Below are 12390 nucleotides of genomic sequence, written 5' to 3' on the forward strand. Positions count from 1 at the left end.
ATTAATCTAGGAAAAACAATGAAAAATTGTTTTAGTGGGTATTAGGAAAGATACACCACAGAGTTTTTTTAAGAAAAAAATTTCCCATAATTATGGTTAAATATGTCAGATTAACTTTTACATACCGGTCAATGTAATTGGGAGGATATATCTTTAACGGGAAAATTTTGTTTTTATTGTTTGTTTTGTTCCGTGTAAGCTTACCAAGCATCATTTCTTGCGGTGGCTACATGAATTAATTTGTTATTTGAAAACCACCGAAAGGGTGTTGTTTTTATTGTTGAGTTTTGAAAAATCTCACAATTTCTAGTTTTTGTTTTTAAAGACACAAAGGTAGCTTGTTGCAGGCTTCCTCTGGTGTTCTTTGTTGGAAAAAGGTTCAACAAATCGGTTGTGTTTAAAAGTTTTTTCTGCAATTTTTAATATTTTGGTTTTTGTTTTTAAAGACACAAAGGTAGCTTGTTGCAGGCTTCCTCTGGTGTGCTTTTGTTGAGGAAAAAGTTCAACAAATTGGTGTTCTTGGTTTTAATAGTTTTTTCTTCAATTTTGAATATTTTAGTTTTTCTTGAAGACACAAAGGACTAGCTTGATCCAGGCGTTCTCTTGTGTTCTTTGTTGACAAGTTTCAACAAGTCTTAGTCGGTTATAATTTTTTTATTATTTTATTTTTGTTTTTAATCTTTGTATCATTTTTTTTATTGTTTGTGTTTTTAATAACAAACAAACTTGATAAGCTGGTCTTTTCTTGTGTTTGGGTAAGTTGATGAAAAAGTTCAACAAGTTTTGGTAGGCTTTGTTCATCACTGTGGTCTGTTTACACTTCTATTGTCCACCTAGAGGCTTTTATCTGGGGAACTCCCTAGTGTGTAGCGGACCTATTGTGTTCCGGGTGGAGACCAAAACAAGGAAGGTGATAGATTATTGTGATAAGTATCTGTATGTCTCCAAGAATATAGAGTCACATTTTAAGTTTTCAAACTTGTTTCGTTTCTTTGTTTGGGGTTTCTATCTATTTATTGGTATTTTTCTCTTTTCTTTCTAATATTTTTTATTTTTTTTCCCTCCTTCTCTCTTTCTTTTCTTCTTTTTTCTCCTACTTGCCTTTACTCTAAGTGACTGTATAGTACAAGGGAAAGGTGACTTTATTTTTAGCATACCAATTGTGCATACTTTCTGGGGGTGATGGCCATGCCCAGTTTAGAAAGTTTTGTAGCAACTTATACTCTTAAACATAAGAGTAATGATTTTGTCGGTGATGCTAAAATTAAAGAATCTCCTTGGGCCTATGTCCAGGAGTTATTTGAAGAACAAGTAAACACCACCAAAAAATAAAAAATAAAAAGCCCAAAAGTCTAGCCATAGCAGGCATGTATGCTGCTTGCATGGCTATGAATGCTAAAATATCTTAATCATTAGACAGAAACTTGTGCTATTTTGAGCAACTCAGGGGTGTATAGAGATGTGTATATATATATATATACCTAAAAACATACACACCTAACAAAGGTAATGGATCCTAGGCTAGGTACTAGGAGTTCATGGTATTATTCTTTTTTATGTTTCTCTTTATTTCAAAAAGGTTAAAAATTTGACAAAACAGACTTGCTGTGTCTGTTTTCGTTTAGGCTATAGTTAAATTACATGTAAGTTTTTTTTCCATGTCTTATTTCCGAATGTATGGTTCTTTTCTCTACTCCCTATCCATAACGTATTGCATTCAATCTCAATGAATGGGTGTGTCTGTGTGATGTAATGGATATGTATGAACTGTCTATGAGTAAACCAACATTTTTTTTCCAGGGGTCTGAACAGACCATGGGTCAATGACCATCAATAAGAATTGTGATCACAATAACGCGCATGCTTTCGTTTTTCATTTCTTTTGTAATGAGCTCAGTACTGGTACCAAAGAGTTTCTAAAATTTTCAAAAAAAAAACTGTGCACAGATAGGCGATCTCAATCATTAGAACATGCAGAAACTGTAGGAATTTTTTTGTTGTTGTCTCTCTTTTGTCGTTTCCGGGGGATTGGAGTGAAGGGTCATTCACTCTGATACTCAGAAACTACATAACACATTATTTTGTACCTTATGGCATCTTATATTTTGTGTTTTGTAGAGTATATGTGGGGGTGTCTATACCTGTTTTTTTTTTTTTTTTTTTTTGGTGTACCGTTATTAAGAACCTCTCATAGAGGTTGAGTAAGGTGTTATTAATCATCTCTTAGTCTTGTATTTTAGGAACAATACACAAACCAACATCGGTGGACAAGGCAGACATGTCCCAGACATGACAATATTGTTTAGTAATAAAAATAACACAGAGGACCGTATAGCATGTTTTTTTTATGCGTGCTTTAAGGAGAAGCCTCTGAATTGGAGTAATTACATTCGAAAATATATATATATATTTTTTTTTTTTTTGGAGTCTATTTCATAAACCAGAGTTTCTCTCTGTACGTTTTTTTTTGTTTCTCAAAGCCTGAATTACACAGGGGTTGTTTTGTTTTTTCAAAGTCTGACTTACATAGTCATGTTAAAAGAATGCCAATTGATATGGTAATTCCCTACAATACAGGGAGTGTCTTTTTCAATAACTGCAAAGGGTACAAGCATTTGGTTTTTTTTTTGAACAAACATACCACTTAATTTCTCTGTTAAAAGAGAACGGTGTAAGGCAATGTTAATGTTGAGCCAGCACCAAATCTGTACGTTTTTAATTTTTTTTTATCTTTATTTTTTTTTTAATATTTTTTTTTATTTTTATCTTTAATTTTTATATATTTGTTTATTATTGATTTTATTTTTAATTTTTTTTATTCTATTTTTTTTTGGTAACTATTTCTCTTTCTTTCCTTTATCACCTTAATTTGTAGGGTGATTCCATATTTTTGGTTTTTGCTAAAAAAAAAAAAAAAAGAGGGGAGTATGGGGAACATTATAGTGACAACATTGAAATATTGGTATAGCATATTAAAGCTTCCATAGAGCATTGTGTTTATGGGCCAGTTCACAACAGTTTTGTATCCCTTCCACCATGGAATAATTGTGTTGTATACATTTATTGAAGCTCCCTCTTGTCATTTAGCTATTACCAACTATGGCAATAGGAACGATAACACCAGGTTTTGGGCAACAGTCACTCAACAATTGTTTATTTGTACATGGTACACAAAGTCCGCTCTACAGCTCAAATATGTGGCAGTCATCACATGTAGTCAGTTTTTTTTCGTTCTCTCCAAATTAAAATCATTTGTCAATTTTTTTTGGGTGCCATGATGAAGTTCAAAGAGCATCGCTTGCATATCATATAGATATACTGGGACTTATGAGACTCATAGTGATTGGCAAATAGCTGACCCGGTATAGTACAATTGTACTTAAAAGTAATGTAATTTAGTTTAGTGATTCCCGAAGCCACGAGTAACTGGTGACATCACACTTATCTGCATTTTGACATTACGTCATTTTGTCTGCTTGGTTGACACTGCCTACTCTGTTCGGAGCCTGCTAAAGGAATGACCTCTGTCTCACAGCCTGCCAAAAGGCATGACTCCTACTGTAGCTACATACGCTAGCAAAGGACAAAACTACGGCCACAATTGGGTGGCACCAGCGAAGAGCCCATCGGGGGTTGGATAACTGAACACAGTTTCAGTAAACAGAGTCAGTGGTGAGTTGCCGGTAGCAACAGAACCCCCCTGGAGACTTGAAGGGTCACACACCACACAGTGGTAACCAGCAGAAGGCAGGGCAGAGTTATCTGCAGGCATATGACAATGGATGAATAAAGGGGGTGATGAAAATCTAGAAGCACCTGGCTGAAGGGGGTAACCATTCAAATTGATAAAAAAACATTTCAATGAAAAAGGGTCTCACTATTAGGTCACAGTAAATCTATAGCAAGGCTAAACAAAGGTCCTTACTACTCATAATTACCAGATAAGCAGTCAGTTGAATGCATATGTCTGAAAAGTACACGTGTTTCTCTCCCTACCTGTGTCCACAATAATAAAGTATAATCACAGAAAGCCAGGAAAGATGGTCCATAGCCTTATACGGAATATGCTTTCTCCATTTGGAATCTCCATGGAAGGCCGTCCCAGAAGCAAGAGCAACAGGACCAGATTTGCATTATGGACTTTCATACTATTATTATTGGACTATTGAGAACTCTTATCCTCATTTTGTTTTTTTGTGTGGTTTGGACTCAGTATTTTTTTTTTATTTTTTTTTTTTTCCTTCCATCATTATGGAGGTATTACATCCAGAACAAGTAATGAACTGATGACACTGAGATCCAGGAATGGGGGTCTGTAGAGACGGAGAGTTTATAGTTTTTTTTTCCAACTAGTTTTATTTCAGATAGAGTGACAAATGCTCAAAAGGAGATTACACCTAAACCATTATGTTATGTGGGGCCTTTGCTTTCTGCAGACCCCAAGCGGGCATCTGTTGCCATATGGGGTTTAGGCGTAATCTCTTACCGTGTTGTGAGGATGAGGGGTTTATGTATAAAACTCCATCAGTAATTGTAAATATATATATATTAATGAAAGTAGTAAAGGTACCCATTTTTGATTGCAAACTCATACTTGGGAATTTTAGTGTAGATAGATGTGCGTGAGCCAGACGGACTGGTTTTAGGAATCCAGGGTAACACATTCCTTTGAAAGGCCAGCTGGCTATTGACGTGTAAACACATAAAGTGAATACCTTGTTTTCTAGTCTGTGTGAATTGGATTTTTCGTATAGCCGGGAGGGAGCCAGTGAATGAACCTTATGGTGGCACCCTGCAATCTCATCTCTGGGTGTTAGACATCCTGATGCCAATAGACGAGGATGAATAGACTGACATCCCCTCCCTGAGTGGTATCCCTCCATATCAAAAGACTCTCATTAAGATATGCAATGAGGATAAGCCATCTGGGGAGGGGTAGACCACATGTCTCTAGAATAAAGATTGCATATCTTAAGTAGCAATTTCAGAGCCACTCCGCAGTTATGAATAATGGCCCCCACCAACATAGAGGGGTGGTTAGAAAGAGGCGTAACTATGGGAGGGGGAAATGGTCCAATCTGGGAAGAGATAGGCCCACAGGAAGTGACAAGCAAGATAGCTGAACCAATGAGAATGGCCCTATACAAGGCTATGGGATATGGGTCTATATTAGGTTCGGTGAGACAGGGTGACTTCCTGTTTGGCATGGGAGAGCTAGAGCCATCACTAGAGGTAATTATGGATTAAGGAGTAAGTTTACATTGTATATTTTATTTGTGTGTCGGTCATAGTGTGTGTATATGAGTATATACTCTATGCATTGTATTTGTTTAGTTAAACTAGGAAAAAGTTAAATTTTGTAGTATGTACAATAGTTATTAATGTTGTAAATTACGTAGGCTGTGCAAACCTTATACGAATAAATATTTGTTGTGTTAAAGTTTTCACACAGTCATAGAACTCTCATTATTAACCCAAATATTGTCTGAGATAAATTAACTCTCATAGATTTTTGGTAACAGCCGAGGATTGCAGGGTGCTTCAGTCTGCCTCCTGCCTGTTACGAACTCCTCCTACTCCTTATCCTGCCTTTGGGGGTACAAAAAATATTAATTTGGGCCTAGTCTGGGTCTGAACATGTGAGATAGATACACCTTTTGATATCATATTTTCTATTGCGCTATTCAATCTACACCTTTGGGGTAAAAACAATTAAATTGGGGGATAGTCTGTATCGGTACGTGTGAGATACACCTTTCCAAGTTTTGGGGCGCATGTCATACCGCCGAGGATTGCAGGGTGCTGCAGTGTGCCTCCTGCCTGTTCCGAACTCCTCCTACTCCTCATCCTGCCTTTAGGGGTACAAAAAATAGTAATTTGGGCCTAGTCTGGGTCTGTACGTGTGAGATACATACACCTTTTGATATCATATTTTCTATTCCGCTATTCAATCTACACCTTTGGGGTAAAAACAATTAAATTGCGGGATAGTCTGTATCGGTACGTGTGAGATACACCTTTCCAATTTTTGGGGCGCATCTCATACCGCCGAGGATTGCAAGGTGCTTCAGTCTGCCTCCTGCCTGTTCCGAACTCCTCCTACTCCTCATCCTGCCTTTGGGGGTACAAAAAATATTAATTTGGGCCTAGTCTGGGTCTGCACGTGTGAGATACATACACCTTTTGATATCATATTTTCTATTCCGCTATTCAATCTACACCTTTGGAGTAAAAACAATTAAATTGCGGGATAGTCTGTATCGGTACACGTGAGATACACCTTTCCAATTTTTGGGGCGCATCTCATACCGCCGAGGATTGCAGGGTGCTTCAGTCTGCCTCCTGCCTGTTCCGAACTCCTCCTACTCCTCATCCTGCCTTTGGGGGTACAAAAAATAGTAATTTAGGCCTAGTCTGGGTCTGCACGTGTGAGATACATACACCTTTTTATATCATATTTTCTATTCCGCTATTCAATCTACACCTTTGGGGTAAAAACAATTAAATTGCGGGATAGTCTGTATCGGTACGTGTGAGATACACCTATCCAATTTTTGGGGCGCATCTCATACCGCCGAGGATTGCAGGGTGCTGCAGTGTGCCTCCTGCCTGTTCCGAACTCCTCCTACTCCTCATCCTGCCTTTGGGGGTACAAAAAATAGTAATTTGGGCCTAGTCTGGGTCTGTACGTGTGAGATACATACACCTTTTGATATCATATTTTCTATTCCGCTATTCAATCTACACCTTTGGGGTAAAAACAATTAAATTGTGGGATAGTCTGTATCGGTACGTGTGAGATACACCTTTCCAATTTTTGGGGCGCATCTTATACCGCCGAGGATTGCAGGGTGCTTCAGTCTGCCTCCTGCCTGTTCCGAACTCCTCCTACTCCTCATCCTGCCTTTGGGGGTACAAAAAATATTAATTTGGGCCTAGTCTGGGTCTGCACGTGTGAGGTACATACACCTTTTAAAATCATATTTTCTATTGCGCTATTCAATCTACACCTTTGGGGTAAAAACAATTAAATTGCGGGATAGTCTGTATCGGTAGGTGTGAGATACACCTTTCCAAGTTTTGGGGCGCATGTCATACCGTCGAGGATTGCAGGGTGCTGCAGTGTGCCTCCTGCCTGTTCCGAACTCCTCCTACTCCTCATCCTGCCTTTGGGGGTACAAAAAATATTAATTTGGGCCTAGTCTGGGTCTGTACGTGTGAGATACATACACCTTTTGATATCATATTTTCTATTCCGCTATTCAATCTACACCTTTGGGGTAAAAACAATTAAATTGCGGGATAGTCTGTATCGGTACGTGTGAGATACACCATTCCAATTTTTGGGGCGCATCTCATAACGCCGAGGATTGCAGGGTTCTGCAGTGTGCCTCCTGCCTGTTCCGAACTCCTCCTACTCCTCGTCCTGCCTTTGGGGGTACAAAAAATAGTAATTTGGGCCTAGTCTGGGTCTGTACATGTGAGATACATACACCTTTTGATATCATATTTTCTATTCCGCTATTCAATCTACACCTTTGGGGAAAAACAATTAAATTGCGGGATAGTCTGTATCGGTACGTGTGAGATACACCTTTCCAATTTTTGGGGCGCATCTCATACCACCGAGGATTGCAGGGTGCTGCAGTGTGCCTCCTGCCTGTTCCGAACTCCTCCTACTCCTCATCCTGCCTTTGGGGGTACAAAAAATATTAATTTGGGCCTAGTCTGGGTCTGTACGTGTGAGATACATACACCTTTTGATATCATATTTTCTATTCCGCTATTCAATCTACACCTTTGGGTTAAAACAATTTAATTGCGGGATAGTCTGTATCGGCACGTGTGAGATACACCTTTCCAATTTTTGGGGCGCATCTCATACCGCCGAGGATTGCAGGGTGCTGCAGTGTGCCTCCTGCCTGTTCCGAACTCCTCCTACTCCTCATCCTGCCTTTGGGGGTACAAAAAATATTAATTTGGGCCTAGTCTGGGTCTGTACGTGTGAGATACATACACCTTTTCATATCATATTTTCTATTCCGCTATTCAATCTACACCTTTGGGGTAAAAATAATTAAATTGCGGGATAGTCTGTATCGGTACGTGTGAGATACACCTTTCCAATTTTTGGGGCGCATCTCATACCGCCGAGGATTGCAGGGTGCTTCAGTCTGCCTCCTGCCTGTTCTGAACTCCTCCTACTCCTCATCCTGCCTTTGGGGGTACAAAAAATAGTAATTTGGGCCTAGTCTGGGTCTGTACGTGTAAGATACATACACCTTTTGATATCATATTTTCTATTCCGCTATTCAATCTACACCTTTGGGTTAAAAACAATTAAATTGCGGGATAGTCTGTATCGGTACGTGTGAGATACACCTTTCCAAGTTTTGGGGCGCATGTCATACCGCCGAGGATTGCAGGGTGCTGCAGTGTGCCTCCTGCCTGTTTCGAACTCCTCCTACTCCTCATCCTGCCTTTGGGGGTACAAAAAATATTAATTTGGGCCTAGTCTGGGTCTGTACGTGTGAGATACATACACCTTTTGATATCATATTTTCTATTCCGCTATTCAATCTACACCTTTGGGGTAAAAACAATTAAATTGCGGGATAGTCTGTATCGGTACGTGTGAGATACACCATTCCAATTTTTGGGGCGCATCTCATACCGCCGAGGATTGCAGGGTTCTGCAGTGTGCCTCCTGCCTGTTCTGAACTCCTCCTACTCCTCATCCTGCCTTTGGGGGTACAAAAAATAGTAATTTGGGCCTATTCTGGGTCTGTACATGTGAGATACATACACCTTTTGATATCATATTTTCTATTCCGCTATTCAATCTACACCTTTGGGGTAAAACAATTAAATTGTGGGATAGTCTGTATCGGTACGTGTGAGATACACCTTTCCAATTTTTGGGGCGCATCTCATACCACTGAGGATTGCAGGGTGCTGCAGTGTGCCTCCTGCCTGTTCCGAACTCCTCCTACTCCTCATCCTGCCTTTGGGGGTACAAAAAATATTAATTTGGGCCTAGTCTGGCTCTGTACGTGTGAGATACATACACCTTTTGATATCATATTTTCTATTCCGCTATTCAATCTACACCTTTGGGTTAAAACAATTAAATTGCGGGATAGTCTGTATCGGCACGTGTGAGATACACCTTTCCAATTTTTGGGGCGCATCTCATACCGCCGAGGATTGCAGGGTGCTTCAGTCTGCCTCCTGCCTGTTCTGAACTCCTCCTACTCCTCATTCTGCCTTTAGGGGTACAAAAAATAGTAATTTGGGCCTAGTCTGGGTCTGTACGTGTGAGATACATACACCTTTTGATATCATATTTTCTATTCCGCTATTCAATCTACACCTTTGGGGTAAAAACAATTAAATTGCGGGATAGTCTGTATCGGTACGTGTGAGATACACCTTTCCAATTTTTGGGGCGCATCTCATACCGCCGAGGATTGCAGGGTGCTTTAGTCTGCCTCCTGCCTGTTCTGAACTCCTCCTACTCCTCATCCTGCCTTTGTGGGTACAAAAAATAGTAATTTGGGCCTAGTCTGGGTCTGTACGTGTGAGATACATACACCTTTTGATATCATATTTTCTATTCCGCTATTCAATCTACACCTTTGGGGTAAAAACAATTAAATTGCGGGATAGTCTGTATCGGCTATTACTATTGTTTGTACCCCTTAAGGCAGGATGAGGAGTAGGAGGATTTTGGAACAGGCAGCACCCTCAAATCTTCAGAAGTATGAGATGAACCCCAAAAACTTGGAAAGGTGGATCTCACACGTACCAACACAGACTATCCCGCAATTTAATTGATACCCAAAGGTTTTTATTGAATAGCGGAATAGAAAATATGATCAAAAAAAGTGTATGTATCTCACACGTACAGAACCACACTAGGCCCCAATTACTATTGTTTGTACCCCTAAAGGCAGGATAAGGAGTAGGAGGAGTTTGGAACAGGCAGCACCCTCAAATCTTCAGAAGTATGAGATGAACCCCAAAAACTTGGAAAGGTGTATCGCACACATACCAACACAGACTATCTCGCAATTTAATTGATACCCAAAGGTTTTTATTGAATAGCGGAATAGAAATAATGATCAAAAAAAGTGTATGTATCTCACACGTACAGAACCACACTAGGCCCCAATTACTATTGTTTGTACCCCTAAAGGCAGGATGAGGAGTAGGAGGAGTTTGGAACAGGCAGCACCCTCAAATCTTCAGAAGTATGAGATGAACCCCAAAAACTTGGAAAGGTGGATCTCACACCTACCAACACAGACTATCCCGCAATTTAATGGATTCCCAAAGGTTTTTATTGAATAGCGGAATTGAAAATATGATCAAAAAAAGTGTATGTATCTCACACGTACAAAACCACACTAGGCCCCAATTACTATTGTTTGTACCCCTAAAAGGCTGGATGAGTAGTAGGAGGAGTTTGGAACAGGCAGCACCCTCAAATCTTCAGAAGTATGAGATGAACCCCAAAAACTTGGAAAGGTGGATCTCACACCTACCAACACAGACTATCCCGCAATTTATCTGTTCCCCAAAGGTTTTTATTGAATAGCGGAATAGAAAATATGATCAAAAAAAGTGTATGTATCTCACACGTACAAAACCACACTAGGCCCCAATTACTATTGTTTGTACCCCTAAAAGGCTGGATGTGGAGTAGGAGGAGTTTGGAACAGGCAGCACCCTCAAATCTTCAGAAGTATGAGATGAACCCCAAAAACTTGGAAAGGTGGATCTCACACCTACCAACACAGACTATCCCGCAATTTAATTGATACCCAAAGGTTTTTATTGAATAGCGGAATAGAAAATATGATCAAAAAAAGTGTATGTATCTCACACGTACAGAACCACACTAGGCCCCAATTACTATTGTTTGTACCCCTAAAGGCAGGATGAGAAGTAGGAGGAGTTTGGAACAGGCAGCACCCTCAAATCTTCAGAAGTATGAGATGAACCCCAAAAACTTGGAAAGGTGTATCGCACACGTACCAACACAGACTATCCCGCAATTTAATGGATACCCAAAGGTTTTTATTGAATAGCGGAATAGAAAATATGATCAAAAAAAGTGTATGTATCTCACACGTACAGAACCACACTAGGCCCCAATTACTATTGTTTGTACCCCTAAAAGGCTGGATGAGGAGTAGGAGGAGTTTGGAACTTGCAGCACCCTCAAATCTTCAGAAGTATGAGATGAACCCCAAAAACTTGGAAAGGTGGATCTCACACGTACCAACACAGACTATCCCGCAAATTCATTGATACCCAAAGGTTTTTATTGAATAGCGGAATAGAAAATATGATCAAAAAAAGTGTATGTATCTCACACGTACAGAACCACACTAGGCCTAATTTATTGTTAGGTGCCGACCCTAAATGCCAGTAAGCCAAGAAAGGTCCTGCCACATCCCTAAGAACATATGAGAAAAAAGTGTATCAAGTGGTATTGGTGTTCCAATACACCAGACCCTAAATGAGCCCCAGAGGGAACTGTGTATTCTAAGGAAACACCCAACCTGGGACTTTGTAGGCAGGAGTTACTTGGCATGAATAGATAAATAGAAGACCAATTTAAAATATAATGATTTTATTAATACATGTGTACAAAATTGTTAAAAAAGACACAGATGCAAAGGCATCAAAAGACAGTCAATATAGAAAATATGTGATACATAAAATTATGAAGCATATCCTAGAGTAGTGGGGTCACCCAGGTCCAACATGTTTCGCCGACTCTGCAGAGTCGCAGACCCGCAGACTAAAAATAGCTTCTTAGACACTTGGAGACCAAAATAGAGTCATTTTGACCGAAAACATTTTTTTCAGGCCATTGGAGCCCAAATGGCCGATTTGAGACAAATCTTGTCTAAAACCGTCTTTTTAAGGCTCTAAAAGACAAAAATACAGTCATTTTGACTAATATTTTTTATCAGACCTTTGGTGACCAAATTCAGTTATTGTGACTAAAAAAGGCTTTTTAGACACTTGGAGACCAAAATAGAGTCATATTGACCAAAAATATTTTTTCAGGTCATTGGAGCCCAAAAGTTTTGGGGCCTATACAGGCTGACACTTACTTCTGTATCCTGTGAAAGCCTAATGTATCTCCAATCTCTTATGGGCCATGTGCCTTCAGACAGCAGCTATCTGGGCCATTAAATATGTACTTAGGATGTGCCCCTATCCTTAAAAATTCATTACATGGAAGGATTGGGAAGCAAGGATTTCGGGCACGAGAATTTATATAAAATTACTTTTATTGAAAAAACATTTAAAATCATAAGAACATACAAGCAAAAAGTTATGTATTGATTACCAAACAGACCAGTAAATGGT

Source organism: Pelophylax lessonae (assembly GCF_965119305.1).
Source record: "Pelophylax lessonae genome assembly, chromosome: 10".
Classification (NCBI taxonomy): domain Eukaryota; kingdom Metazoa; phylum Chordata; class Amphibia; order Anura; family Ranidae; genus Pelophylax; species Pelophylax lessonae.